A 7,637-nucleotide genomic window follows, 5' to 3' on the forward strand; every position below is an offset into this window, starting at 1 on the left:
TCACCTTGCCGAGCTTTGACTTACGTTGGTATTGTTTTCTGTACTGTTGTCATCGTGGATTCTGGGGATAATCGCTTAAAGTTTGTCAATATTTGTGAATGAGGCTGACCAGGGTGAAATTTTGTTTTTCTCTGGGTCACCAGTAAACTTTTCTTCGTCAGATTCTTGTATCTTACCTTGCATCAGAAGTTCGTCTTCTAGATCAGAATGAATGCTAAATCCAGAGTGGATGTACTTGGAGAAAGTTGGCATTGGAGTAACTCAGTCTTTTAGAGCGGCAAATAGATTGCGGGGGTGAACATGTACAACACTATTTTAGTTAACGAGTAATATACTTGACGTGTAACTAACTAGTACCTACTTATAAAGTTCATGAAGTCTAGATCGGTGTTAGAGCCAGAAAGTATTTTATTACCGGTTTACTAACAAACATTAGGGTACACTTGTAAATTCCCTAAATCTGACATCCTCACCTACTTCTGTAATAAAGGTGATCCACCTCCTCCAAGCAAAAGTTTGAAATTAATCTGATTAATCCTGTCATAAATGAAGCTCTCATTGTTCATGAAGCGCCGTAACTAGCATCCCTTTCTGATATTAGACACTTGCCCTAACCCCCCCCCCCCCATAAACCTCTCGTACATAAAAACCACACTGGTATATTAATCCTTTGCTTTTTATTAAGCACCTGTCAGTGTCATCAAGCCATACATATCTTGCAACATATTACAGCTCAATTAGTTGTACAAGTCCATGTAGTACTTTCAAGCCTATTTACTAGTGATTGAGACATTGTCGCCTGTGCTGGTATCCTACATTTTTAAAAGCTTGTCAGTGGGATATATATACACTTTGCTACAGAGGCGTAGCGAGGGCGTGCGAAATAGCGACGTCACTGCTTTGCTATACTTTAATGTATGTGTTAACTACATGTATGAAGATTGCTAATATGCATTGGTCTATAGCATAATTATTGTATTTTTTTTTAACCTTCCAATGCAGATACAAAAAAAGATGCAATTCTCTTGAATTACTTTTACTAATACCAGTGTAAATCATAGTAAATACTAGAAATGTTCACTTCACTGTGAGATAAATGCCCCCCCCCCCCTCCCACTACAAGAAAATTACAGGTACACAAACTGGCTACTTAAATTTATACTGTAACAAGACATTGAGTGAACTACACAAAAAAAAACAAGACACAAGAAGCGACAGTTTACTTGTTTAAAATTTTTATTCACATTAAAAGAATACTTTTGATGCTACAATTAAGTAATAGATCATATAGGTTACAAGTGGACAAGTAAATAGGAAGATAATAAATCAATATTAGCAGATTTCAGTATGCTCAATAACTAGACAAAATGCAATCAATACATACAACCTCCACAATAAATAAAAATTTGATGGCTACAGACATCTTAATCTAACAAGTTTTAAATTTTATATGACTGTGTGTAACTAGACCTTAGTTTCACACACAAACATAAATATATGCATAAATAGATAGATAGACATATTTATAAACAAATACTGCATAGCAGAATATCTATACATGAAAGCCAACCTATTGAAAAAATTGAATTTGCACATTCAACAACTAATAACCCCTCTGAAAATCAGCAATATTATCCAACACCTCTACAAAGACTACAACTGCCAGATTATCCACAAGTTAACCAGCCCTTTTTCAGTGAGTACAGAAATGTTATACGCTTTTCATGTATAAAGTACATCAGACCAAAAGGGTGGAATTCAGTGGACCCTCACTTAGCTGGAGGTCTAGATATTGAGGATGCTATACTCTCACATTGACAACATGCCCAATCCACGCTAAGCAAACTATGATGAACCTTCTTAATAATAATATAGGCTTAATGATCAACTGGAAAAAACACAAGTGATAAGAATCAACAACAAACAGGAGTTCCCACTTAGAACACAAGAAATGACTATTTGAGCAAGATCACTTTACACATCTAGGATCTGTTGTAAGATGATGGGGGAGCAGATGAGGACATCAAAAGACATATCAGCAAAGTATCCAACATTCTCCGCACAATATGGATGTCAAGAGCTGTCTACAGTTTTCCAAATATGACTTGAACAGCAATGTAAAATTTGTTCTCCTTTATGGTTCTGAGACTTTCAATAATGAATGGCTGTGTAGCAAACTGAACATCAGGTGGCCTGAAAAAATAACCATCTGTGATGTTCTAACATCCATCTTGAAGAGACGCCTTAATCCTCAGGCTGGTAAATCCTGGGAAACAAAAAATACACATTTTGTAAGAAAATAAAGACAACTGTTTAATCTTTAAAGAGACCCACTCCACCAGTTGCCGTTATGGTGACATATTAACACTGGAATATCTTGAGTGTGGAAATTGTACTAAAATAAAGATTGTCTACAAAGGTCTACCCTTTTATTTCAAACATTTGTTTGACAATGTGGCTTTGGCAAACATGCTGACTGATATAGCACAAATTTTGAATTAGCAGTAAGTTATCTAAGTTTTTTACATTTAGAATCAATAGTGACCACATATTAGTTCATGTATGAAAATATCTTTTTTAGTTTAGTTCAACTCATATATAGCCCTACTAAATATTAAAATAAAATAAAATGTTTTATTAATCCAGGTTCGCTGCAAACAAAATGTTTTGGTTAACAAATTAAAAATATCTGTATCACATCACTTAAGTTTATTTAGCCTGCCGGTCCATGGGGCAAGTGCAGTAGAGATATAAGCTGTTTCTGTGACTTCAACATATGAAGGGATAGTGTGGTCAGCACTATGCCCAGTCTCCTTTACTTTCCCTAACGTGAGTTAGGTACCTATCAGAGCAGCTGGGTGGACTCAGGGAAGTTCTGCTGACTTGAATCCAGATTCAACTTGAGACTTTGGGTTATACAGTCTTGCTCTATGCAGCTAAGCCACACCATCACCTTACATAATTTGCTTTAAATTAAATGTTTACACTCCACTTCTCATTGGAAAGTACATTGCAGTACAGTTGGTGCTTGTTTAGTGTATTCTTGATAAGTTTAAAATAGTTCATATTGACTATGCAAAACTGTGTGAGTGTAACCTTAAATTCACAATGATAAATAAACAAACGATATATAAAATATAACGATATACAAATAATACAGTGTATGTGAGTAGCAGAACATTGGATAACTAACCTGATAGTCTCAAGTTCTAATAATGGGCTCTAGTAACTGGTTGGGAAAATAAAGGTGGCTGAGCATAGTATTGAACTTGACTACACTATCCCTTCCTATGCCAAGGTCAGAGAAACTCATGATCTCTCCATCTGTCCCATGGACCTGAAAATGTACAAATAAATGTTTTTTTAACAAAACACAATCGCAACTGTTCAGCTCTACATAATGGTTTTTAATTTATCATTCAGCTTTATTATTCAGTGTTACATTTTATACTGTTATAATGCAATTAGTTTACCTACAAAAGTCTGTACAATAAATTTCACCTTTCATTAAATCAGATTGGAAATTCTTTCATATTTACAATCATACCTGGTTTGTTTCAACCTATCACAGCACTTGGTTTTATTTTTTACTGTAATCATAAACCCATAAGCACAAAAGACCTGCAAAACAATGACAAGATCGTTTACTTTATTATACTACAGTATAAATGCAGAGGCGTAGCTAGGGGAGGGCGGGGAGGGCGGCCGCCCCGGGCGCCGACCCTAGGGGGGCGCCAAAAGGGGTAGAAAATAATTTTAAAAGCCCATTTTAAGCTGCAGTTTTGAATTATAAACAGTCAAAGTAAAGAAATTTAACGGCTGAGAGGCTTTGCATACTGATTTTACTGTTTTCTACCTTGATCGTGTAACTGTAAACGTATATCCTTAAGAAACAGTGATCGGAAAAACCGCTTTCCAGCTTTCCTAGATTGGGGGGGGGGGGGGCGCTTTTTCGAAGACTAAAATCGGAAAAAAATTTCACATCGGATTAAGGAATAAATAACCGATATCACTCAGAAAAGAAACCCTTTCTACTAAAGCGTATTTTGTGTAACATGAAAAAAAGAGTTAGTGACGTTTAAAATCCGCTCTAACATTTTCAAGATGGTGGTGGGGGGCGCTTTTTCACTAACAACGACCGCATTTGTGCTGGATCGGTGACTAGAAAACTCTTTTAACGCTTAGAAAAGAAATCAATTGTATTAACACTTAATGTACGATTTCACTAGCCAGTTTTGCTAAGTGATAACGCGACAAGTTATTTGTACGATTCTTACGATTCTCTCAACTTCATCGTGAGAGATCAGATACTTTTACTTAATTGCATTACATTACGGGATCACTTCATTAAGAGAAATAAATATCACGGATTATTGTATCTTTATCCGATACGTAAAATAGCACTGGTTCCTAACTTTTTGGAGGTACCGAAACCCACCAGTTTTATATGCGCAACCACCGAACCCTTCTTAATAGTTGTATCGTCCACACTGACACAATCCGATCGTGAATACTATGAGTCGGGTGTGTGTCTTGACCTCCGCGGAAGCCCTGAGACTGAATTACCGAACCTATCGGGTTCGATGGAACCCACTGTTCTTGGCTCTTTTGATTTTCTTCTTTTTTTTGTTTCGGTTTCCTAAGGAACATAGGCGTAGGCAACACTTCATCAACTCACTTGATTTTTATAAAGATCGAACGCTAATAATCTAGCCTCCCCATTCTCTATTTAAAACGATTTCCTTCAGGACTTATTTGGTCTCCTTCTCTTCCTCTTTCCCCATGGACTTCACACAGGCACCTGCATAATGATGTTATTTTTCGTCTTTCTCATATTGTGTCCTAACCACCGCCATTTCATACTCCACTGTCTTTAACCTAGCTCCGAGCCATACAGTAAAAGATACATCATATTTAGCTATAGATCCTGATTGAATTTTTTTGACAATGCATTTGAATTCCACATCGACTTAGAATGTTAATACGCATTTTATCGCTGCTGATTCTAATCTGAACGTCATGGACGTCAGCTATTATCACTAAACTGGTTATTACGGCTTCTTCAACTAGTTCTGAATTTGTTGTTGACTGTGTGCGAGAAGGCAGCGCACGTCTGATAAATCCAAGACTTCGAGCTCTTGTGTCCGTTGGATTCCACTTTGTTTCCTCTAGTTTTTTTTCATTATATAATCAAACAGTCAACGAAATACCCATATCGTATTCCAGTGTGAAAAATAATTTGCTATTGTATGTCAATTGTATGACCTTGATCTAACAAACTTATAATCCAAGTATGTGACATATCATAACAGAGACTGTTCCAAAATTAAAGCATAAAAAGATTGTCCTAAACGAATTAGCACCTGCTACAATTTTTTGTTGTTGACATTACTAATCATTATTTTTAAAGGATTATGCATCTTAAGGGGAATTTAATTGGCGTTGAGTAAAGTTTTAGGGAACGACAATCATACAGCGTAATTATTAATTTTTTTCCGGACTGTCACACACATACACAAATATATATATATATATATATATATATATATATATATATATATATATATATATATATATATATATATATATATATATATGGGGGGCGCCAAACTGAAAGTTCGCCCCGGGCGCCGGGAGGGGTCGCTACGCCTCTGTATAAATGGTACTTAAAAGTGATATTAATAACTTAATTTAGTTTACACTCTTAAATGGAATACTTAAAATTTAGAACGTAGCATAGTCCCCCACCCCACAGAAGCCACATAAAGGGATCTGAACAATTAACTCTTAAAGGACCTACTGTAAGCATATTCTAAACCCGAACTGTTATTTAAAGTAACATACATGGTAGTACTCTAGCCACTTGAATACAGAGGGTTGTAAATCAGTTGATTGCAGTGTTCAAGTTTAAAACATTGTTGGTATCTTTGTTGTCCCTGTGTTTGTCTTATTCCTGTCTCCATGTTGAGAGAACCTGAAGATTAAAGTTTTGAAAGTAGTAAAAATTTAAATAAAGTGCTTATGTCTAAGGCCCAATGGCATCGTTAGATCAGGTGTCACCCAAGTAACAATGTTTATCATTAGTCTGTTAATAATACAGTTGGAATTTGTATGTAGCAATGTTTTCTCTATAGTTAGCACGTTTACGTCATGATATCACCCCACCCTCTTGTAATAGTTGTTGATTTGTACTTAAAAGACAATTTAACTTTAATTAATCATTAATGGGACTGGCAAAACAACATTTTTCTTCTGTATATTTTGCAATTTTTTGCCTTGGTGTCACCCCTTTAAATGGTGTCATCTGGTGCATATATAAAAATGTTATAAATATTAATAAGCCTAATAATCATATCTCACTATTTAAAAACAATTCTTACTCTCCCCCTTTTGATAAATAATAAACGCTTTAGAGAAATCTAGTTAGAAATCTGTTTCTACATTCGAATATGCCTTTATTTTTATTTTCCTTCTTTAGGGACTAAATAAAATTTAGTTTATACATTTATTACCGTCCACCATATTATTTTCAACAAGTCCGTATCTTTAAGTTCTTCATATAGGCCGTAAGGATATATTAATATATTGCTGAACATGCTGACGCTGCCAAAAATATTGCGGAAAGAGAGAAATGCACACATTTACCATCATGGGCTTTTTTTTTTATATAGATCTATTAGGATTTTCAAGAGTTAAAAAAAAAAAAAGCTAAATCTACACTAGATTCTAGATCCAAATAACAAAACGACACTAAATCTAAACGTTTTTGTAATTGTTGTGTGTTTCGTCAGTTGTGTTTATTAGATTTTCTTATTAAATTCTTTAATTAAAATTTTCTGTCACTTATCATATAGATCTATCACTTACTGGTTGATTTGAGACCAAATTTAATGTTCTACTATCTAGATCTAGATTCTAGCTTAATTAGGGGCCGAGAAAACAAAATGACCTATTATTATAACGTCTTAAAATGCCAAACTATTTTTCGCCATCAAATTAATTTAAATTAAAATTAGATTAATTAGGCCTAATAATGAAATACGCTCAACTGGAGGTGATCGTGAAGCGGGGAATGAAATACGCTAAAATGCAGTTTTACCCCTTCTAGATCTAGATGTAATTATTGTGCAATTTTCTAATCAGTGCCAAGATCTATTACTATTAGTATTTTAGATCTATTTTCTACAAAAATATCTTGATATTTCCGAGCAAATCGATTTATTATGTTTTCTGTTGGATCTAGTTCCGGTATCGCAAATTATTTAAGTAGAATAAACAACGATCCTAGCTAATTGATTACTTAAAAATATTTCAGCGGGATTTTCGCCAGTACGGCTAAATTTAAAATTTCTGTACTTCCGTTTCGCCACTACGGGCTAATCCCCTAGTACATAGCTCAAAATTCCCCCCCTTGGCTGATATCTAATGCTATCTTTCAAATGTTCGTTATTTATTAATGCACCGGCTGTCTAGATTATATATACTCAATCTTGGCTGTCTAGCTTATAGACACAACCGTTGCTATCTAGCTTATAGACCTAACTAGGGCTGTCTAGCTTATAGACTCAGTCATGGATGTCTAGCTGATAGACTCAACATGACTGTCTAGCTTATAAACTCAGCCATGGCTGTCTAGC

At 35.0% G+C, this 7,637-nt stretch overlaps 1 long non-coding RNA gene across 1 annotated transcript; it reads right to left on the reverse strand.

Moving 5' to 3' along the window:
• Positions 1-1,221: 1,221 nt before the first annotated feature.
• Positions 1,222-7,268, reverse strand: LOC131947506 (uncharacterized). Its single transcript, XR_009387890.1, has 5 exons — positions 7,100-7,268; positions 5,845-5,974; positions 3,548-3,621; positions 3,194-3,337; positions 1,222-2,266 (listed from the first exon to the last, which is right to left on the reverse strand). It is a non-coding gene; the product is annotated as an uncharacterized LOC131947506 (long non-coding RNA).
• Positions 7,269-7,637: the final 369 nt, after the last annotated feature.

The sequence above is a fragment of the Physella acuta genome, unplaced genomic scaffold (assembly GCF_028476545.2).
Source record: "Physella acuta isolate Inbredline_101_S28 unplaced genomic scaffold, ASM2847654v3 ptg000596l, whole genome shotgun sequence".
Classification (NCBI taxonomy): Eukaryota; Metazoa; Mollusca; class Gastropoda; family Physidae; genus Physella; species Physella acuta.